The 24,028-nt window shown below is 40.5% G+C and overlaps 1 protein-coding gene across 12 annotated transcripts in view; it reads left to right on the forward strand.

Moving 5' to 3' along the window:
• Positions 1–24,028, forward strand: part of RALGPS2 (Ral GEF with PH domain and SH3 binding motif 2) — a 152,321-nt gene that overhangs the window by 25,692 nt on the left and 102,601 nt on the right. For 2 of the 12 annotated variants that reach the window (XM_075096870.1, XM_075096876.1), the window contains exon 1: positions 106–187. The exons of 8 other annotated variants lie outside the window; for them this stretch is intronic. The gene's annotated coding sequence lies outside the window, so the exon portion shown is untranslated. Of the gene's footprint in view, positions 1–57; positions 224–24,028 lie in introns of those variants that run through there. 2 more of the 12 variants (XM_075096877.1, XM_075096872.1) reach the window with 2 other exon arrangements.

Here is a 24,028-nt window from a genome sequence, read left to right on the forward strand (position 1 = left end):
CTGCCGGCCCGGGATTGGAGGCGGGCGGTCCCCTCCCAGATCCGGGGAGGGTCCCGGCCCCCACCCGCCGCTGGTCGCTTACGGAGCCGCGGGCTCCGCCGCCCACCTGTCGTCCGCCTCCACACGCGTTGGGGGGGGTGGCGGCGGGGGACGGGGCGCTGTCCCCCCGACGCGGGCCGGCGGCTCGGTAGCGATCTCTCCCCGCCGCGTCAGTGTGTGTGGGGTGCGCGTCTGTGTGTGCGGGTGGGGCGACGGCGCTGCTGGGGGTCCATGTCCCTCCCGCCCCGCCGGCCTTGCCGCAAGATGGAGGGATGCGTGGTTGTGGAGCGGGGCCGGAGCGCGCCTCTGGCCGTGTGTCCCCCGCCCCGCTGCCTGTGAGAGGGGCTGGAGGGCGCGCTGTGGCCTGGGTGCGGGTGGGGGGGAGCCGCCCCCCTTCGCTCTCTAGAGAGGCCACGCACGGGGGAGGAGCCGCAGAGCGGGCGAGGGGGTTGTTTGCGTGTGTGTGCGGATGGGCAGAGCGGCGATCCCGCGCGGGTCACGGGCGGTGGGGCCTGAGGGAGGCCAGGGAGCAGGGTGGCGGTGGCCGTGAGATACCGCTCTCCACTCAGCCCCACCTCACCTCGAGTGGGGCCGGGTTATCGTGACATGAGGTGTAGGGCGGCTGGGCAGAGCACACGTGTGGGCTGGGAGGGCTGTTCAGGGTATCGAGACGCCATAGCGCTTCTTTTATATGGAACGGGGGTAAGTTCACAAGGAGTGCGTTGCCTTGTGGTAGTCGGGGATCTGCTTTAGAGGGTAGGCAAATAGATGATGTTTATTTGACATTGGGAGTGTTTGGCATGTTTCTTTCCTGGCAGCAGATGCTGGAAAAGCAGTTATATAGAGATATTTTAAACCAGGATGAGTGGTGATGATAGGTAATAGTTTCAAGTAATTTGTCCCTGTGTGTTTAAATAGTAGTTACTGGCCTGGTAGAATTCTGTGGATACATTTGTCTATTTGAGAGATCCCTATGTGCGCAAAACGTGCCTTTACACGGGTCTTATTCCTCTGCCCCCCTTCTGTTCCTGCGCTAAACTAAGGGGCTTTACTAACACGGATAGCTAGAAGAGATGAGGGCTATTTCTTTTCAAATGGGATAGGTGGATAAGCAGGCAATCAAGTGTTTCGTAGGCCTCTGGGTTTTGAGTTTCTCTCAGGACTGGAAAATGTCATAGGATGCACAATTATTATTTTCATCTTTTCCTTATCACTGCCTGCCTCTGCAGCTGACTTGATTTTAGTAGTGGTGCGGTGGTGTTTTGTTTCTAAGCAGAATGGGCTTAACTTTGTATTCACATCGGTGATGTGTGACCTTTTTGATATATAGATCTGTCGTGTTTTTTGGTGGTTGTGTATATTTTTGTTTAATGAACTTCCACTGACCAGGTTTTTTTATCTTTATTAGGTCTCAGCAGGCCATTAGAAATGATACATGGACCAAAGGTTGAAAACTACTGACACTGCTGATACTTCTGTATTATCTTCATGCAAATGGTTTCATTTGTGACCTGCTTAAAACAACATCAAATACAGTGCAGTGAGGAGTAGAGAAATATATTGTTTCCCAGAGCTTTCTTTTGACAACATAGATCTATTTTTTTTATGTATTATTGTAAGATTTAGTGTCTATGATAATGCAGCTAGAGGGTTCACATAGTTGCCTCTGTATGAGTTGTACTGGCTTGGGCCCTGCTTCTGTAAATTGATACAATCCTCACAGGTGCCAGAACTGCTTCAGTGAATTGGTACCATCAAGTACCACAGTATAACAGTTGATAATTGCTTGTGATCTCTACTAGCAGTGCCTCTGGTTACTCTGAAAAATATTTCACGTTTCTGGGATAAATAATTAAATTTTGTTTGCATTTGGTGGTTCTTTTTTTTAAGGGAAATCTCTTGCAGAAGCAAAACTCTTACTGCTTTGCACAGCCTCTGTGCATCCCTGCATGTGGGCTGTCTGCAGTCTTGCTCAGAAGTTTGCTAAAGCTGGGTCACTTGAACTGAAAGAGTGCCCTCTGGTGACATCTGTATTTAGAGTTTGGACTGTATGTAAAGAAGCACTCCTGCTAGTCTGAAATTAAATATTCCTCCCAGCAAGGCTGGAGATGTATCCTGCACTGAAATGCTGGTTGTGGTATGGCTGAGATGGGGGATGAGCAGTCACTTGCAAATACAAGTGGAAGATGTACAGCAGTCACTTGGAGTCTCTTCGCCCCCTTGTGAAATACTGTACTTTGTAATTTATTTTGCTGGGTTTTGGTGAGAAATGTTTGATTCCTCAGTCTAACTGAGGAAAAAAAAAAAAAAACCCTTCTTGTATGGTTACCCTGTTTACTGTCATTTTGTTGTTTGGGTGTTTGGGTTTTTTTCTCCTCTGAAACCTGCCTTTGTGCAGAATTTTTGGAGACATCCTCTATCTTCCAAACTTGTGTATCTTGCTGGTGACTATGTAGATTGAATATCCCAATGTTTGTATGTTTTGTTGATCTTGATGCTGCTCAGCACCAGTGAACAAGAATGAAGATAACAGTGCTAACTCCTTCACTTCAGTTACTTGTGTAAAATTTGATTTTAAAATTGGCTATTTGTAGTAAATGTGTTTAAGACTTAGAAAGCTAATGAAGTCTTAGTGTGCTAATGTTCTGCTTGACATGTCTTTTAATATTCAAAGATTTATATTGATAAGGACACACCTCCATCTTCAACATTCTCTTCCCCTATTTTTTTTTAAATTGAGATTAAGGATTAATCTTTTCCTTCATATTTGCTTGGAGCTGAGTCATTTGGGCTCCTCCTTTCATTCAGTAAATAAAGCTGAGCTGAAAACTTCCTTTAAGGGTGGGGAGTGTAATTGGGTGCATTTTGTTGAAGTATAAGGCATCAAAGGCATGGTGTATTTCTGATCTGCATGTTGTTTTACAGCCCTTGTTAGAACAGATACTCTAAAAATTAATTTTCAAAATAATGAGAAAACATCTGTTAATAACTTTTATGTTTAAATACCTGGAACTGCTGCAATAGAAATCATCTTTTAATATTCATGTGTGCATAGTATTTATTGCATGAACAGAAGCTTTGTGGGCTTCACGTTTTGTCTATGAACTAATCACCTGGAAAGACTGCTGAGGCAAGAGAGCCTTGGTGTTACAGTTGGGTGTTTTAAGTAGATGCTCTGTATGCTCAGTCCCCTAGAACGTGTGGATGTGTGACTGCAACTCTTCTTCCTTTACAAAGATCCTTAAAGGCCTCATAGACTCCAGGGGAAATGGCATTGGAATCCTTCTTGTGGGCAAGCTGGTATCACCCAGCATTCTGCCAAGCAGAAAGGGGACATCTGAAATGAAAGCTGGAGCAAGGCCGTTGTGGCTGTCAAACAGAAGAGCTCTTGCAACTCTTGCTGCTGTGGTGGCAGTCGCGTCACTGGGCTAAGCTGGAGGCAGCTGCTCTGTGCAGCCAGGAGGACCTGTGTAAAGTGGAGAAGGTAGTGGGGCGGGGTGGAAAAGAGACGGTGGCCCAAAGTCACAGAAGGGGAGGACGTATTCAGCAGCATGGTATGTTCTGAACGTTAGAGCTTTTTGCTGGGACTTACAAAAAAGTTAGCTTGGTGTAAATGATGGTCATTGATTCTGCTTGCTGGCTGAGGAAGAGGGTGACTGTTTCCTGACTGTGATTCTATTTATAGGAGAATTCGTCTAAAACAGTGACCTGTTCACTGAATCTTATAACAAATAAAATATTGGGAAATCTAGTGGGCCAGTACTAAGCATTTTAAAATACAATGTTCCTGACATGCATAAAAGGTTAGTGTTTACTCTCTTGGGCTTGCTGTTCTCAGGTGCGGCACTCTTGAGTATGCTTACAGCTGGTCTTTTCAAAACTCCCTACAGGCTTCCAGATGGGTTGTAGGCTGTCACATGGCACAAATGGTGTCTTCCTTGAACCCATGGGGATGCCTTGAGAATGCTCTCGGAATTGTTGCTGTCCCAGCTTTATTGGTGGTGTAACTTTCTCCATGGCTGTAACTTCGGTGCAGAGAAGTGATGGCCTCCATGCTTATTGTGTGCCTTTCCATAAATGAAGATAGGATTCCCTTTTCCTTTCCCAGCTGTGTTGACTTACAGTCCTGACTACAAGAACGACAGTTTAGGTAGAACTGCAGGGCAGTAATGCTGTGAGGGGGAAAGCTGTGTACCTTGCAGGTCCCAGAAGCTTTGCTCTTATTTCTGTAGGGCTGCACCGGTCAGGCTGTGTTTTGGCTCTTTGACTGTATCGGGTGTTTCCTGCCCCAGAAAATCTCTGGGTATGCCACAGTGTGCCTCTGTGCCTGACAGCAAGAGGCCCAAAAGCTGCTTGGACAGAATATCAAGAAATGCTCTTTTCAGCCCCTCGTATGCATCATATTTGTGGTTTAAAAACCTGCTTATTTCTCAATGGTAAAAAGCAGCCACCTTCTTAAAAGATTAAGCATGTAACATGGCACTTGATTTGATGCCAAATTTGAGAGGGCAATGCATCTGTTCCTGCTTGAGGGTTAAATTGAAGACCCCCTACCTTTTTTTTTCTTGGAGGCAGATATTGCTTGCAGTCCCATACAGTAGGGTTCATCTTGGTGCAGACTCTTTAAGAATAGTTATTTATTTTGTTCCTTCAAGGTGTCGGACTTGTGACCTATTCTCTATGCCTGTTTCAGAATTTCATTTATACGTATGCATACGAATATGTTTCACAGGCAATGTAAGCTTTAGGTTGCAAGTGAAGTGGGGGAGGCATGTGCCTGCCCTGTGCTGTCTGGTTTGTCTGGGGAGACTTACAGTCTCCCCCATGTATTGCAGGTGTGACCACAACAGTTAATGTAGCTCAGCGCCTCATCACCGTGTCATTGAGATTTGAACATGGATTAGAACAAGCTGGCTGAAGTTCAGTCCAGATAAAGTATACATGATGATGTGGATGTAATTATCAGCCTTCCTAATTGAAGGAGTGCATTTGCCATTAGGTAGACGTGTTAGTGCCCCCTGGTGACTCTACTTTATTAGTTGTTGTTAGCAATCATACTGAAGCAGTAAAATCAGTTTTCTAAATCTTTGACTAGAAGATTGAGACTTCCTAACCTGATTAGAGCTGACTAGAATTTGGCTGGAAGTGGCCTCTGCCCCTCGTCCCATTGGTTTTTGATTTACAGCTGTTCATAGTGTAAGCAATGAAATATAACTTGGGGGGCGCCTAGGTGAGTTAAAGATGAACACTGCGTGTCCAGGGATAAGCAGACATGGCAGAGAGGGAGACTGATCGTTAAGCTTGCTATGGGGTCTTCTGCTGAAAAGTGGTTAGCCCGATCTAGTAATTTCTTTGAGGTCATCAATCTTTCCACTTACACTGCTTGGACTGTATGCCCATAGGTTGTCCTGCTGGAGGACTGAAGTGCTCGGAGTGGCAGAGAAGAAATGCATAATGGGGCTGCAGAGGAGGAATTTGAGATATGCTGGCTTTCATGCTGTAACTCCGTTTTCAAGTAATTTGGAGGGAAAATGTGGTGCAGAAGGTTTTGCTGGCTTTGGAGCCGTCTCAATGGCAGTCAGTGGCACTGATGCTTTGGGATATGTACGTGTTACTTCTTTTTCCGCTAATGGAGTTGTGGTATTGGCAGCAATCAATGAAGTCTGAAGTGACTTAGGACTGGCTATCAACTCCCTGGCCATTGCTGTAGCAGTGTGGCATTAAAAGCTCTTTGATTTGTGCCTCCCTCATTATTCATTAAGGGACAGCTTTGAGACTATGGAATTTGCTCTGCTCATCGAGATGGGCTCAGATTGATCACGCTGGGGAAGAAGAGTATTGATCTTTTTTAAAAGTTGAAGGTGTCTATTTTAGATAATAGTGGCTAGATAAAACTGGCAGAGATCCTGAAAAAGAAATCTTAATGCAGTTTGTAAATTGGATTGCTTTTATCACATTATTAAGGTGCCCAGGGTTTGGGATAATTGACTAAACTATAGTATTATATTTTCATTTAGATTTAGAATAAGTGGTATGATGTCACAGCATCTGGAGTTGGACCAATAAGTGAATAAACAGGACTAGTAGAAAGCACATTTTCTGCTGTGATTCAGCCTTTTCAGGTGAATGTATAGGCAGGCAGAAGCCTCCAATGAAAAGTTGAAAGTTTCAATTTACAAGTTTTTCTTTGTAAGCTTCATGCCTGAATTTGGATCTGAAGAGGCACGTGAGCACAGGTGGACTTGTGACTTGTTAGTTCCATGTAAAACTGAAATTTATTAACTCTCTAGAAGCTTGTATTTCTAGTCCACTTGGTTTACTGCCAAGTTGTTATTTTGATCTTCTAATTGCTGTTAAGTTCCGTTACTTGTTTGATAATGTTGGGGTCCTCCACAGTTGTAACTAACTTAAATTGGTTTGTAATTGAATTAGGTTGTGATCCCACATGCAGTGGGGCAGCTTATTTATTCACTGCTTGCTTTTCACACTGTTTTGGCAGAGATACTAGTAGAGTGAATTGCATCAGGGAACATATGCGGCTAAGAAATTAACACTTTTGTTTTCGGGTTTCCCCCCCCCCCCCCCCCCTTGCCTTATTTTTCATTTTGATAGTCCTCCCAAACTGTTTATTCTTCAGCCATACAAAATCTTGCAGTGATGTCATGGCAGAGAAAGGAATGGAAAAAGTGGTGGAGATGACTGGCGAGTACAAAATTGGAGTTCCCATGAATTGGCTGAAATTAATTAAGTGGATCAGTTGTTCCTTTTGTTATAGCTGAGCTTGTGGAGTGCAGATTTCTGGCATTAGAGCATAAGCTCAATGCTATCTTGAGTCCCTAGCTGGGTTTGCAGGTCTGAAAACTTGGGGAAAACTTCTTTGTTTCAGATTTCATGGAGAAATATTTGAGGTATTACGGGATCCTTGTGACACTTCTGAAAATGCCTTTTCCATAGAGCTAAACTGAAGTCGTTGCACCTTTTACAATAGGCTGGTGGAGTGAGTTGGGAATGGTGATGGTGTTACTGGAAACTTGCTAATACAGCTGTTTGTCTGATCAAGCAAAAACTAATCCAGAAACCTGTGAAGTACTTGAATTCCAAAGGCATCTGCAGTCAACTTCTCATGTGCTGTGTTAGAATGCTGGTGGCGTTGCATAGTTTAAGTGTATGTTTTGGATTTCAAAATGCACATAAATTGTTTGAAGTGCCAAAACTATAAAACAAAAAAAAGGCCCAAAGATTTGGACTACTCTCTCTCCCCTTAATGCATAACTTTTGTGCTGTTGCTAATTAGTAACTCTAATATCATGAGGTGCATTGATAAAGCGTATAGTTAAGTGGATGACTCATAATCCTTGTATTTCCTCTCCTACTCTGTCACATAATTAACTTTCTCTGTGTGGTTAAAGGGCACCTGAACTGTGTGGCTGTGGCTAGTGAGTCCAGACTGCTCTGCCAACAGCCTTGTCTTTGTTTACCAGCCAGTTTTCCCATGTGCTTTATTGGTATGTATACCTGAGTAGTGGCAGCTATCTCATTTATTTTTGGAATAATAGTCATGTATTCTTAGACTGACCAATTTGTTTGGGCAATAGTTGTCAGGCTTGTCTGGTAAGTACCTTTAAATAATTGTGCTATTCTTGTTGATCAAACTTTTATGGAAATACACCAACAGACATTTTAGAAAGGAATAATCTATAAGAGTAGAATCTATTGACTTCAGTCCTTCCATGCAGTTGATGTGATCTTCAAGTATCTTCTGTAGCTCAGAGTGCAAAATTACCAAAGGCTTAGTGAGATTTCCTCTCAGCTACACACTAACCCTGTGCTTCTGTGAATGATGAATGTCGAGGGCAGTGAGCAGCCTGAAACTTGAGATGTTTGTTAGGGCAGATAAAACCTGGGCCTTGCAGGTTAAACATTACTTGGGTATAGGGCTTTATTATTGTTATGACTTTTGACTATGCCATGCATGGATGGTGTCAAGTGTGAAGTTTCTAATGAAACTGTTTTCTGTTTTATTTATATGATAATAGCAAATGTCCCTCTGTAGTAGAAACGTTTTTGCTACTTCTGGTTTGAAAAGTGCTTGGCTAGCTACCCTGTGCTGGCTGATTGCCCTACTGATGATACATAATTTCTTCTAAACTTTTTTTCCTCCTCCTAGTCTGGGCCTATTTTGAACAGATTTTGCCAGGTAACTCTTTGATAATAGATGTTGATGTTCTTAGTGATATATATGCCTTGCTAGAAGTGCTTTTCTCCTTACTAGTGGGTAAAAACTTTCTGATCCAGCCTAGCGTACAGCATTTCCAGTTGTGGTAATAGGTAATTTTTAATGGTACTTTAAACCAGTAAGTATTGTGTTACGTTGGACCAGGTCATCATTACAAATGTACCAAATCTAATCGCACTGTGAAACTGTGATCCTTTGGTGTTTTGTGTGTTGGCTTTTTTTTTTCCTCCGTACTGCATAAAGCCCTTGTCTAGGTCTAGCTATGCTGGCAGAAAGTTATTTTATTGGTGGAAGTTGCTTAGCTATACTGGCAATACCTATTAAAAAAATGTTCAAAGTGTCCACCCAGAAGGCAGTTAGGGAGGAAAATCACGTTAACCGAATTGTAGTCGGGAGATCAAACGAAAAAGGCAAGCTTGATACTGTTTTCACTTGAGGTGGGTGCTGGATGCACAATTTTTTATGAAGTTGAAGGCATATTAAAGTGATATTAAAGAAGTGGAAAAACTACTTTTGAGGTACAGTACTGTTTTGCCTTTGAGGAATGGCAGCTTTTCATAAGCAGATAGCGTGCTTTAGGACCTGCTTGCAGATAGTGCTTCCTCAGTGTCTGCATGTAATGGCTTGCCCTTGTACTTAATTAACTTGCTGACGCTTTTTTTTTTTAATGTGGATAGGGTCTGTGTGATGACTGAACTCAACCTGCATTTCATGCTGTGACTTGTGTTTTAATACTTCTGAAAAGTCAATCTTGACTCTCTCCTGAAGCTGTCTTAGTGGTGGATAGGCTTCTTCAATAGGACCTAGTTCATGTTTCAGATAAGGTAATTTAACTTCTAAAAGAAGTACTCTGGCTAGCTTTCTGGGACTTCGGTTTGTTAGAGATGTCTAAAAATTCTGTTAGAGACTAGCAATCAGAACTGCTTTAGTGTCTTCTCTTTTCGGTAACAAATGCTGTATGACTAGGAGAAGGAGAACAACTATCCACGTTATTTGTTGTTACATGTTTCCAAATTATTTTTTGCATGTACGATGGCAAGTTTTAAAGTATTTAAGGTGATGTTATGCCAGGGCATTTAGAGAAACTTGGTAAAAATCTTGGGGGCTTTTTGTCCTGTGAAATTGTGTGCCTTCCCTGTTCAGTTCACTTAGCTTATGGCAGAAAACAGAAATGTCCATGAGTGTGGAAGCTTAGAGCATGTGCTTGTTTTAAGTCCAAAGTAATGATTTGAGGCCTGACACAGTTTTGTTGAGGAATAATTCTTAATCCGAATTTTATAGCTTAGTTATAAGACAATAAAGACATTAATTGAAGGTGTATTGCTGTGGCCAAAAAGCCTTTTATGAAGGATAACTTCGGAAAATGTGAAATCCATTGTGCAGATCTATATAGTGATATGATAATTCAGAGGTGTCTTATTTGTGTTATGCTAAGTTAGATAGAATAGAAATCTAGTTACCCTATGTTAGGTGATACTGCTAAAAAGGGAAGCTTGTTTAATAAATAATGCAAGTGGCTAAGATGAAAGATGTGGGTGCAGTAGTTTAGCAAGACAACTTTTGTTAAATCCCTCCTTTATTTGTAAACAAAGATATTGTAGAGAAGTTGAGGGTTTTAAGCAATTATTTGTGTTGTAACTTGTCTTTTTTTTTTTTTTTCAAAAAGCTAGCTCCTATTTTCATGACTTAGAAAAAAAAATCCATGGTTTTACATACTTTTTATTCCTCTCTCCTTGAAGTGATAGTCTTAATTGTAAAACAGAATCAGGCAGTAAAGCTGCTAAAGGACATGGACAGAAAGAGATCTCTCCAGGGAAAAGGAAAAAACGGACAGAGTTTACTTACTGTCTTGGGATGTGCTGGAGTTTCTGTGTTGCTTTAAGGTGTCAGGTTTCTGTGTGGACTGGTACTGAACGTCATAGTTATCTTCTTGATTTTACTTGTTGGAGTGAGGGAGGGAAGATGAGGAGAAATGATGGGCTTCGGCAACTGAAGTTTTTGTTGCTGGTCTCATTCTCTGGTGTCATCTTTCCCTATTACGTTCCAGGTCATTAATGGAATCTGATATCTTTTTTTCCCTAGGGCAATAGGGTACATTTCTATGATCTTATCATTAGTCTAGCTGCTCAGTATTTGCGGCTTTTTCTGTATTTATGGTTCTCCTAATGTTGGTAGAAGTGCTTTGCTTACAGGAAGAAAAGTGCAGTCTTTTGGAATTCATAATTGGCGTCTTCTCTAATGCAGAGGAGGCTGATGTTTTTTAGCATAACAATCCTCAAAGTAAGAAATAACATCTTGGAAGAGAAAACAGTCTTGCCTAGGTTGGAGATGCCATTTGCAAATTGTGTTCTTTTTTGGGGGATGGGGATGGATTGGGCATACATTTGGGTCCCAGAGTGAATGATGTTGTTTGCTTCATTCCTCAGTGAGGGAGCTGGCTTACGTGGCAGTCTCTGTGGTAGAGTGGCCCCACTGCCTGCTATTTGATAGCTTTGTCAGATTTACAGTGTTTACTAGCCACATGCAACTCAGCTGGAAAGCCCTACTCTGTTTATGAAAAACTAGATTCTTATATTGGAAAGATCCTGTAAATCACTATATGAAGATTGCATTTAAATTGGTAGCTATGTTTGCTGTTTTCACTGAGGATTTTTTTTTGTGTTGTCTTGGAGGCAGTGGAAGATAAGTTTTGTGTAGCTTATTAAAGTCTCTTGGCTTTTAAGTGATAAAGCTGTTTCAGAAGCGTACCACCTGCCAAAATAACACTAACCATGTTGTGGCTAGTGACTTCAGTGATACTTCAGCAGTAAGGTACCAATACTCTACTTGTGATGTGGCAGACTCTCCTTTATGTGTAAATAACATTCCTGACCAAAATGGACCCCCCCAACTTGGCAAGCTGAATACGAAACTAATAGAAAATGAAAGTATTTTCAAAGTGCAGCCAATGTATTGGCTTTTTCAGCCATTCACTTCCTGGTTGTATAGAATGGGGAAATGAATTACTAATTCATGTGGTTTTTCTTTTTTTTTGGTGTTTTTTTTTAACTATTCACTAACACGGATGATCTTGGCTTTGAGACAACACTAAAACATCTGAACTTAGTTAAAATATATTTTTTTCAACGGTGAAAGAATTTATTAATGTATTTTTCTTTCATCTAATTATTTGTAGTTCAGATTTTCCAAATTCCAGTTGAATCTCTCACTGTGGTGACACCATGAAGTGTTGCAGTATCACTGAGTATCAAAACACAGTGAAACGTCTTGTCAAACACATAGCAGGGCTAGGATAAGTGGGTGCAGATAGGGCTGTGTTCTCTGTCTTTGCTTCTGCCCCTCCATGATACCCAGCTGATTTGCTGTTACTTGCGCATTGGACTCTTATCTCACAACATGAATAGGAAAGAAAAGCTGGGACCTCTCCTGGATTGTGGCCTTCCATCACCAGTACACTTAATTTCTTGTTCTGGGGTCCACAGGTGTTCTCACCTCTGAACCTGTGAATGCATGTTGGCAGTCTCTTCTCTGGTGGTTTTTCAGGAAGGACAAAATGGGCTGTGATCTACCTCTGGTGCTTGTTAATGTCGGAGGGGAGAAGCCACATGAATAACATCATCTGGGCCAGCTGAATATCCACCACAGTGCTGCTTTTCCTAGCTAGGAGAATGTACCCATGCCATGAGTTGATTGCTTGAAGTGATGCATTTAAAAATAGCTTTCTGTGACTGTTCTGCAGGATATTCTTTGTACTTATTTTGAAGTAAAATTTTTTTGTTGGAGGCTTGAAGCCAAATTTTACCAGATCTTCCTAGAAGGAAATAAGGGGAGAATCAAACATGTTCAAACAGATCTCAGCTTTTTTCATAATGTTTATCCGCACTCTTTGGAATCGAAAAAATTTACATAAAATTCACATCATCGAGAAAGCAAAAAATGAAGTAGATTGTGTGGTTTGATTCTGCTTGGTCACAATATTTGGATATACTACTTTTTCTCTGAATCTAACACACTGTTTTAATTAGATTGTTAATGCCTTTTGTTTTCTTTAAAGTACAGATTCAGAATACTTTTGGGGGGGGACACCTGGGGGTCATCTAGTCCACACTGTTGCTCAGGGCATGGCAAAGACAGTTTATTAGTAGAACTGTTTGAAAATACTGCAAGGTAAAGTACTCAGTTTCTGAACCAGGAATCAAATTCATTCTGTGCTGCAGTATTGCAGTGATAAGGTAACTTGTCTTAAACTCACAATAAATGGGCATTAAAAATGCACGTGATTCTGCACAACAGGGTTCTCCACCTGGCAGCCTATGGGCTGTGATCTGCCTCTGCAGGGCAATAAAACGTCCTGCTGGCAACTGGGTTCCCTGTCCAGCTCTCCCAGCTCAGTTTGTTTCCCAGCACAGCTTTCTCTTCTCTGGGTTTTTTTTTTGTAATTTCAAGCAAGGCTACTCCATGTTTGGTGTGCAGCGTCCACTTAATTTCTTATGGTGACAGATTTCCTTGTACCTCCAGGACAAGGATGGTTTAATGTCAGTAATGATGAAGCAGTATCAAATCCTTGTCCAAATTGTAACTTAGGCTATTGATTTCAAATATTTAAAAACTCTGAACCTTTCAGTTCTTTGTATTAGTCATGGTTTTTCTTTTCATGTGTTTTCCTCCTGCTCAAGGTGAATCTTGTGTGACAGCAAAAAAGCTTGTTTTGGCCAAGCTGTGTATTTATTTGGGTGGCTGAATTTTTTTAAACTAAAATTCTTAAGGCAGCAATACAGGGCATGACAGGGTCTCAAAGAAGTGTTGTATTTTCATTTAGATGAGGTGAAGAACTAGCTTTCATTTGTTAGTCGAGAATGGCTACTCCTGGCTGCTTAAGAGTAAGCCAGTGCTATTGATTAGTCTGGGTCAGAAGATCCCCTCTCTGTAGAAGGGGAAAAAAATTATGAAAAAATTTAGGACAGAACTCCTGCAAGGCAACAGAAAAACTTACCTGGTAGGTGTTTTAGGATCTGAGGATCCTTAGCTTTTGTTCTAAGTGTGATTTCCCCAAGATTTGCACTACTCCTTTGTTTTAGCACTGTGATGGTTTTGGTCATCCTAGAAAGGAAAGCAAAGCATTTTCTCATCAGTGTGCTAAGATGAGAGACTTCAGCTGTTTGTACTAACTGAAGTAGCCATTTATAGTGGATTTTTCTGGAAGGTGCCATTCAGTGAGCTTTTTAATGGTATGTTTAACATCACTTAATGGTCACATAATAATGGTTTTTGTGTTCCTAGCTGAGACACCTGCCATCTCATGGTGTGGACTTTCTTGCATTATAGCATTCTAGATTTACTTTGTATCAGTTAAAAGATTAACACAAAGATGAATGTAATTTTCTTTTTAGCTAAATGAACTGTTTAACAGCATGATTTCCTTAAGAAGAAATACCGTTATCTGCTGTAAGACGGTGGATTTACATTCAAAACACCATTCTTCTCCAAACCTCTGTCAAAACTATTCTGTGTACAGGCTCTCTCTCTGTCATTGCTCTTGGACCCAAGTTTTCAGCTTGCACATCTCTGCACTTAAATCAATTTTTAATGCATTCATCCATTGATTTGGCAGCAATGGACACAGCTGCACTGCATAAGCTGAAGGATATGTTTGAGTAATAATTATCAAGTGACCCACTGAATATCTCAAATATCCAAATAGAATTTGGATAGGATATCACTTGTGAACTTACTGTGCTGAGTTCATAGTGCTGGAATAATCTTCAAAATCCTGCTGGACAGACTGTATTGAAGGCATACTGGAATCTTCGTGGGGGTGGACTTTGTGGCAACCGAGAGTAGCCATTCTCCACAAACAAATGAAAGCTAATTCTTCACCTCACCTAAATGAAAATACAACACTTCTTTGAGACCCTGTCATGTCCTGTATTGCTGCCTTAAGAATTTTAGTTAAAGGGAAAAAAAAAAATGAGCTGGACTTGACTCCTAAATTGTCAAAAGATCAGCAAATGCTGTTATTCTGTCAGCAGTTGCCATGCTCTTAGAGGCATATAAAAATTGCAGGATTCCCCATGCTTTTCGTGAGATCTAGAAGAACATGCTTGCCCCTGCTTTGAGCATGTTTAGCTGTTCTCACTTGGCTTAAGTGTTTACAGCCTTTCTGTGTCTGTCAAACCATGCAGTCAGCATTGTGCGTACACGTGCATCTTGTCTCTTAACTTCTTTAATGCCAGTAAACTGTGTCCAGGTTTGTGTTCTCCTTTCCTGGCCTGTTGATCATATTGCTACTTAACCCAGTGTAGAGCAAAAGGGTATATGCACCTGTTTAGCAGTTAGTGATTTTTGCATTCCTCATTTGAAGCATGGCTCACGGACAAAATAGCATGCCTCTACCTCGTTAGGAAGTAATTTGAGAAATTATTTGATTTCCTTGGTCCCTGGATAGTTTAAAGTTGCCATGTGTGCTGTAAAGAATTTTTATCATTAACCTTTCCTGTGCAGTTTGTCTCTCTTCCTATTTTGTAGCAAGAACTTGAGGCTTGCCTTTACTACCAGTAGAGGTATACAAATGTTTTTGCATAGTTGATTCTCATGCTTTGCCACCTGTGCTCTTCAAATTGATGCTTGTGCTACATCTCATTATCGTTTTGATGTCTTCTGGAAAACATTGCATTCCACATCAGTTATACAAGTTCTACAAGCTCTGTAGATATTTATTATGTTATTCCTTCTTTGGAGCAGATCCTTTCATCAATAATGTAGATAGATGGCTTAGAAATAGCTCCAGCAGGGCTCTCATTTATGCTGTCCATTTACCTGAAATCGCATTTAGGTTTTCCTGGTGATTCAGCTGTTGTTGTTAATGCTCAAGTTGTAAGGTTCCAGGCCTTCAAATAAATTCCTGTCTGCCTTAAGTATCTAAAGAGACGAGATTTCCCTGCAATGTCCTCTAAGTTTCTGTTTTGATAACAAGAAAAAAGTCTGATACCATCTTAAAAATATACTGTCCTCCCTCATGAAAATGTTCACTCTAAATTATTTCAGTTGAAGTAAATATATGCTTAGTCTCCAGTTTCAGGTGCTTCGAGTAGGTCATTGACACCTGGTTGGGCCAGCTGACAAATCCTCTGTGGATTTATCTGGTTGTTCTTAAACATTTAAAATAAGGTCCCAACATCCATTCGGTTTGAGTCCTGGATTTGTGTGAATTAACTTGGATTTGCTCAGATTCTGTATCATGTTTTATTAGGCAGATGCTTTGGTGGTCAGCAGTTACTGACTGGTCTTGGGTGAAGAAAAGTATTTAATATTAAACTATTGGTATTTGGGTCTTTACCTGCTCTCTAATTAGTTGCCTGATTTCCTGAGGCCCTTCCAAAGGGAGTTAGAAATGTGGGAAAGATGTGGATGCTTCAGTGGATAACAAACCGGTTTGTTTATTGTTTGCTTATAGAAGTTGGATACTCTGTTTATGGGAGTGTGTCAAGCTCAAACACAGGATAGTGGCACAGGCAGGAAATCCAGTTCTCTTCCCTAAATGTCTATTGTAGTTCCACATAACAGTCATCATACCAAATATAGGCAATTCATATGCTGTTAGATATTTTTCCTGTTAGTGCCACTTCTATAGCAACAGTGCAAACTTCCGTATTGATGCATGATGTTACAAAAAGAATTATTATAGAGAACATGGTTGAAATGTTGTCATCGCAGGTGTTATTGACAAGGACTGTACTCATCTCTCTCAAAGCTGAATTTTAAAACACTAAAATACTGTCTTGTTGCAGAAGGTCCTCACTGTCTCCTAATGGCTTTTCAAAAACGACAGTAAAATATCTCAGCCGTATTTTGTTCTTAATGAACGATAAAGTGAGGCATACTGTGTGGGAGGAGTTTTGCTGCCTTCTTCCTAAACGTAAACCTTTGTTGCCTTACTGTACGAAGAGTGTGCAGGTGAGGCAGGTGTATGTACTGAGTCTCTAATTCTGTGGATTTGGAAGCTGTTACTCAGCAACAGTTGGTACTTCGTCATCTCTTGCTCGTTAAAAATCTATCCTAATATGTTTTAATAATCTTGTTTTTGATTTGGCTGTTCAGTTTTGACTCTAGTGCTTAATGCCTACAGAAGTGTATTCAATGGCTTGCATGGATATTTGAGTTTTCTTTACATCCACATGTGAAGTTTAGGTTTACACAGAATATTCAGTCTAGATCCTCAGTTTTTATCACTGGTTTTTCTTATATGTGCTTTTGTGGTGATTGGTGACAGAGTTCCTATAGCCCATTGGCAGTAACAAAGCTCATGCTGTCAGTTGTCATCTGTGTTTCGGAACTTTCAAGTGTGCAGTTGCACATAAAATTTTATTTAAATATTTTTTGCAAAGCTTTTTCCTGTGAAGTAGTTTTTCTACTCCAAGAGAAGGTACGCCACACACATGGGTCCATTTGTAGATGGTTATGATTTTTCTTCAAGTTTGTCCTCTGCTAGAAATTTTATTTTAAATACGGCAACATTAAAAAAATTAAAAACCATAAAACTAAATATAAAAGGCAACTTCTGGAGACTTTTCACAGTGAGCGTCTTGTGATACTTTTGCTGATGTACACTCTATAATTCTTCCCTATTCATGTGGTGGTTGCATTATCCAGAAACAAAGCAAAACTGTGGATCTGAGTAACTCTGAAAAGAATATTTGGATCCTGAAGTTCATGCTAGCAGCATTCAGTGCTGCACTGTTCCATGCTCCGGAAGTATGACTTCTCTGTTCAGAATGTTGTCCACAGATGTATTCTTCCTTTGTGAGTTCCACCAATACCCTGCCTGCACACCTAACCTATAACAAAGATATTTTGCAAACTGAGCATCAGTTAATCAACATGACATCAATCATTTACTACTACTCTCGTTTGCAAACAAAACTGATAGCTACATAGCCATGTGGTGGGAGTCTTGGAAAAGCCAGTTGTAGAAAGGTTATAATGTTAAAGAACTGCCTAATTAATTAAAAGTATCTGCTTCTAGTTTAAATCATTCCTATTTATTTTCTTCTCTCTTTACTTCTTATTCATCGAAATAAATATCAGTAGTTGCTCTTTCAAAAATGTCTCTAGGTTATGATTTCTCATGTTTTGTGTATTTGGGGTAAGGTGGGATCCTCCTCCTGTTCCTGACTAAGCAAGCCTGGATTTCTTTTTCAGATACCCGAAGAAATGTTGCTCAAACAGGCTAAACTGTCAGTAGGCTTGAATTCTGGAGAGGGAGACTGAGGAGGGCAAAACCTTATTATACTTGATATACTTACTTCCTGTGCTAAAATAATTTGGTTCCCACAACTTACTGTTTTGGTGTATGGGAGGAAAAACAAACCATACATCGTAACTTCAGATGTTCAGTCCATTCTGACAGTGACTGTGAAATAATTGCCAGATCCAAAGGAATAAAACGTTCTGTGCAATGTCCTTTCTAAAGAACTACGAAACAGAAGAGAGACTTGTAGGTGATCTCTGAAGAAAGAAGCTCTGGGAACCTGATAATTTGTAAGCAGTTTGTGAACAGAAGCTTCTTCAGCCTTTGTGCAGTTATTTACTTAACGAACCTACATTTTTGTCTTTCAACTCAAACTCTGCTGGAGACACCTTTTGTTGGAAGAAAGTAAACCTCTTGCCACCCCAGGCTAAGCTGAAATAGCACGTACACATGCCCACATTTTTGGCTTACTGCATTTGTTGCCTGCAATGATTCTTCCCTTCTGCTTGATTCATGCCTGCATTGTGTGAGGGCCAGGATCTGCTACTGCTTGCAGCTGTGTACCCGTGCTAGCGCTAAAGTTTGTTGCCTTATGCTACGGTGTCTACCAGTTAACTCTTGGCTCTGAGTCAGTCCAATGAGTGTAGCTGGCTTTTGAGTGGTGGAAGACAGAATGGTAAGGATCTCCTTCCTATTTCTGTGTAATTGATTTAAAAAACCTTCAATTTTGAGCAGAACTTCTTTCATTGTTTTTGCAAGTTGATTACAAACTGAGCTAATAGTTTGATTTCTGTAATAGGATTTGGTAAACAAGTAGCTTGTGTCCTGGAGAAGGATATTCTCCTGGATTTTTGAGTTTTTTTCTTTATCTCATCTGAGGAAATGGAAGCTACATGTTGTACCAGTTCTTGAGATTAAAGAGGAGAGCACTGGGTACTGGAGCACCGTAAAGAAGGTATCTTGATAGCTGGAAACTGAGAAAGATATGAATAAGACAGAGCCTTACTATGTATTGCCTTAATGTTACCTCTCTTTTTCCTCTTTCTCCCTTCCCACTCGAAGTCAGAGAATGAGGTGCATAAAAGCAGCAATAAATGATTTTGTTGTCCAGAACGTGAGTGCACATATAGTGCTCTGTGGGTAGTGTTGTCTTAAAAAAGAATAATATTTCCCTTAATTGTTTGTCCAGGTGAAGCCTTTTCTAGGATAAGAGAATCTAAATCAAGGACCATATTAAATTAAAAAAGCGCTTCATTTAAAAGCTTACTTGTCAAACCTAATAACATGGGTTTTTGTTCTACTTGTTATTCTGTGGATTCTAATTTCACCTGTCTTGGAGCTTAAACAGCTGGTACTACTGTGACTGTTGTGCAACAGATGCTTAGGGAAAGAGTGGATGTGTGACATAACTTTGAGTGGTTGAGTTGTATGAGTACAGAAGTGCTTTGAGTTTGCAGCAGGACTAATCAAACAAATGGAAAAAGGAGTCTGTTACTGGGTTAGCTATACTGACAGTGCAGGTGCCATATGACACGATTTCTCTCAGGAAGGAGTCTGGTTTTTTAGCTTTTAGTTCTGTTTTACGGAAGCCGTTACAGGACCCAACTGCTGTACTCTGATTTTGAGCACAAATTTACATCTTATTCAAACTCCTTGTTTGTCCTTCTGATATTTAAACATGGCAAGTGTATCCTTGTGCAGAATTCTGTTTGTTGGCATAAGCAAGCTGAGGTCTCCTTTTTTGCAGTGGAGTCTTCGGGGAACCTGGAAGCCTTTCTCTGCATATATTTTGTTCAAAAATCTTTTGGAAGCCAGGTGACCAGAGCTGCATAGAGTACAGGATGAAGGTCTCTTGTGAAATATTTTGAGAGATTTGTCCATAACTAAAGCAGACACCTTGATCTCATGTGGCTGCTTCATGCTTTCAATATTGGTATCAGTTGTTTCCATCTGATAAGCTGAAATTTGCAGCAGAAATTCTACAGGATCAACCAAAATGATCCTTTAATTTGACTGACTTGCATTTTTTCATTCTTCTGTCCATTAGGTAGTTTTATTTGTCCTGTATTATGTTGCTTTCCTGTCTTTCCAAATGTTTTATCCTTCTAACATTTGTACTGGTGTTGCATATTTAGTAACTGTCAGTAATCTCTTCTTATACTAATATTATGTTCTTCTATCTGTTTTCCTCTACCCCATGCATGTCTTCTCTTATCTCAGTCTTTGCTAGTGGCAGCTTATCAAGTGATTTGCCAGGATTCGTGCTTCTGATTGGAGACTTTGTAGTATGTGAAAATTTAGGCCTGGGATTTGATTAACTTCAGTGATAATATAAACCAATCCTCCTGCAGGAAATTTAAGTTACTTGTGCTTTTATTTAATCTGTATTTTGGAAGCTTCTATTTTTATCAGTTTTGCTATTTTATATTACCTCTTAATATTATCATGCTTACTGAAAACTGAATTAAAGCAGGTGTTCAGGTGGCTTTCATTTTTCTTTTTTAATGATGTACACATTATCTTTATTCTTACAGTGCAGTAACCTAGTTGGGTTTTTTGATTTGCTGGGTGTAAAACTGAAGAATATTGTTTGGAAGGTGCAATTTGGTTTGACTTGAGAAAGTCGTCTTCTGTAGTTGGATGAACATTGTTTGCCTTGTTGCCAATTCCTTGCTGAGTTTTTGCTTAATTATGATGCTTTTGCGTGTGGTGGGTTTTGTCTGGGTGTGAGATGTGGGTTTTGTATTTTTTAATGTGTGTTGGTTTGGCTTTTTAGCAGTTATCCCTACTTTTTGCCTTTCAGACAAACTTTTTTCCTATCTTTAGACATGTTTCTAGTTTTACTATCTGTATATAGCTCCTGTGGACTCTGAGAGGTTCTGATGAGAAGTAATTAATAAAGAACAGTGGCTTCTGGGCAAGAGAAGGAGGCAATGCATTTCCCTTTAAGTTAGGAGCATTAAAAACCTGGTGGTCTGCTCAGAGTACCTTGGATTTTTTTTCCCACTACAGTATTGTAATGACTCTTGTTATCACCGTGCAGCTTTGTGCTGCTTCACAAATCTTTCCTGTTGCAGAACAGACAACATGCAGCCTGGCAAATAAGTGATATTTTTTTTTTTTAGTGTTGGGTAGTATGTTCCTTTGCTAACACCACCCTTAGGTACAGAGGTCTTCTAGGCATATTGAGGTGCACGTGCACCAAACTGCAGGGAAGAACTGTGAGTGTGATCAGCCCCTTACCCTGGCAGCAGATGGCATGAGTACTTGTGTATGTTGGTGGTAGGGCGCTTTGTCTTCCTTACTTAACCTTCCTTGGCACCTGTGTGCCCCTGGGACGTGTTGAACCACTTCCAAACATTAGCTTGGGTGTGTGGCAGCTTGTATGCAGCTGGGGTCAGTACAGAGCTGCTGTACAGCAGGACATCTGGAACTTCACCTGCCACAGACCAGCAAGAGGCGTGCTCGGTGTGTGGGGCGTCTGTGCTGGGCCTTGGGTCAGCAGAATTTCCTGTATCCCCACCTGCTTGAGGGTGCACCACATTACCGAAGTGAGTCTCACAACATCTGTATAGTGATCTTATGGGAAGTGTAATGCATATTCTATTAATCCAAAAAAACAAAAACCCAGAATCAGAATAAAGGGTATTTTATAACCGTATGCCTTCTAAAGATTCAGGGAAAAGTACCTGGAGAATGCATTAAAATGTCAGCATCTTAACGTTACCATGTTCTCAGTATTGTTGAATTTACTCTGGCCGTATTGTTGTGAATTTTTAGCAGAGAGATACTATCTCAAACCACTGAGAGGGGGAAGCGCGCAAGAACCTAACATCCAAAACAAACATTTTTGTGTTCTTCACTTAAGGTGGGAATTACAGTGTGCAAAAGGCTCTTTCTTGTAGCCCTTTATGGTAAGGAGCTGTAGATTAATTGGCCTATTTTTGTGTTTAACAATTTCTGATCAAAAGGGCAGTGGCAATTCCAAGATACCGAAGTGGTTCCACAAAGTACTTCCAGACAGAAGGATCCGACTTTGTGCATATTAGGCAAATGTCACAGTTGCTTGAAGAACTTGAATTTCTGTTTCACTGAACCTTATGCCTTGTGTTCAGTGGTTAGAAGCAATGTTAATTTAGAAAGTGCCAAGCAGTGCTAGAAAAGAAATACTTTTAAGAATCAAAGGGCTCAGATCCGGAATTAGAATTCAGTCAGTGGCTCCAAGACTTCACTGAAGTGTCTTGAGGTCTGGCGTGGAATAGTTGAATCTAGCTAGCCTGTACGATGCATGGGGGAGTGAAGATTCAGTGAAGCCCAATACACTCCTGTTCCTTATACAGAAAGAAATAGTTTTTTCTGTACTGTTTGTCAAATACCAATGAGAGTTTCCACAAGATCAGGAGCTCAGGTTGGTTGAATCTGGAACTGGTCTTTTGGTTCTTACAGTGCTTTAGTCCCCAAAGTATTTGGTCGTGGCTTTGCATTCATAGTTGATGATTAATCCATGCAAGGCACTTGTGTTTTCTTTGTGGGGATCTGTGATCAAAACAACTGACATTTTGTACTGACATTATGAATACGAACAAAGAGAATCTTGGTCATCCTGACTCTTGAGCCATTTGTAAAATTGTACTGGGGCTATGTTTCCTCAAAGCTTCTGTACTGTTTTGGACAAAAAGTTTTTAATGCAGTTTTAGGGTTTTAAAATGCTGTTAGTACAGTATATTTTTGGGATGGTGTTTGACCTAAGCTGAAACAAGAATATCCCTGGATTCTGCTGCGGAAGGGAGTCAGGCTTAGGTGTCCTGTTAGGCACTTGTCAGAGTCCAGTACTCTCTGACCAGGTTCTTGAGATATTCCACACATGGAGGGTGTAATGTTTAATATTAAATTTACTATTTGAAGTTAGTTGATGTTACAGAGGATTTCTGATTTAGCAGAGTGATAGAAAATATACTGAAATCACAATACAAATGCAAGTTAAATGGAGCAAAATACAGTATTTGCAATATGCAGTTCAAATGCAGTACCAATGTGATCCTTGTTATTGACCTCTAGAATATGCTCACTGTCACGATGTTGGGTGTCCCCAGTCACCAGGAAGGTGTACATGGGTTGAAGACAGCTCAAGCCTGTTGCTGTCTTCGAAATTCCTTTGTGAGTAGTTTAATTTTTGTACTCTGTGTTGGGCCGAGCCATGTACTCACTCCCCCCATGCTGCTCTAGCTAACTGAGGGAGACATCCACTTTTTTAATGAACTCAGGGAGAAACATTTACACCACTAGCTGATTCACTCAACTGTAATAGTCAGATGATCTGCTCAACTGACATAGCTGTTTATCTAAAACAAAGGCCACCCTCTGGTCCCCTTTGTGCTGAGATAAAGACAGCTTCTTTGCAACAGCTGTGGTCAGTAACACCCTGCAGTATTCGGAGCTTCATGGGCATGCTGCCCTTGCTCATCTTCATGGAACTGCCTTCCATTTTGGGGGTTTATAGGTCAGTCACTGTAATGGAATGATCATCGAATACAGCCTTGGGTGAATTTGCAGGAAAAGTCACTTGTTGAAGACGGGAGAATCAGCTTAGACTAGACATTTTCATTCTTTGGGTATGATGATCTTTTTATCACTATTCTTAGTTTGCTTTTTACTGTGCAATATGCTTGGCATGAAGAGGTAGGAAGATACCATATAGTGTGTTCAGGCTTCAGGTTGGCATAAATGCATGCTTAAGTATTTTATGCGTCATATAAAGCACTTTCAATTCCACATCTAATGCGTTTCTGAGCACAAAGGCATTTATTAAATTGAAGAGGAGAAACAGACTGGAAGTTTGAATTCTATATAATTCAGTTTTTGTAATTGGATATACAGGGTATGCAGTGAAAACTGTGTGACTCACTACTGCAGTAGTGAGGACAGTTATTTCATGTATCCAGCTGTGGTGGTCTGAACAGCTCTGCTGTTGATCGCTTTCTGATATTGCTGTTTATTACTTATTTTGGTGTTGAGCAGAAGGGTAGCACAGCAAGCAAATAATTTAATTATTCCAGTGTTAAGATTTTTTCAATATTTGTCTTAAATGATACACTGGCCAAAACGGCTGCTGTGACTTTTCATTGTTATGGGAGTGGTGATGTTCTCATGTCTCATGCAGCTTTCAAAAGTACATTTAAAATATGTTGCAAATTCTGGAACTTTACAGTTGATAAATGCTAGTTTGTAGCATTCTGCCCCTTACTGTATCTCCACAAAGTGGGAAAAATTATAAATGTGGTCAAACATACTATTGTAATGCAGCAGTGGGTACAAAATTAACATTGGGTGGACAGCTTTGTTATGATACGGCCTCACTGGCAGATGTTATATTTTGTAATCTTCATTTCCTTTGCAGCAGGGTTTTTCTAAGTGATTTTCTATTTATTTTAAAAAAAAAACAACCAACATATTATGTGCTTCCTTGGAGTCTTGTCTCAGCATGGTGGCTGGTTTCAACTGTATTT

The sequence above is a fragment of the Phalacrocorax aristotelis genome, chromosome 6 (genome assembly GCF_949628215.1).
Source record: "Phalacrocorax aristotelis chromosome 6, bGulAri2.1, whole genome shotgun sequence".
Lineage (NCBI taxonomy): Eukaryota > Metazoa > Chordata > Aves > Suliformes > Phalacrocoracidae > Phalacrocorax > Phalacrocorax aristotelis.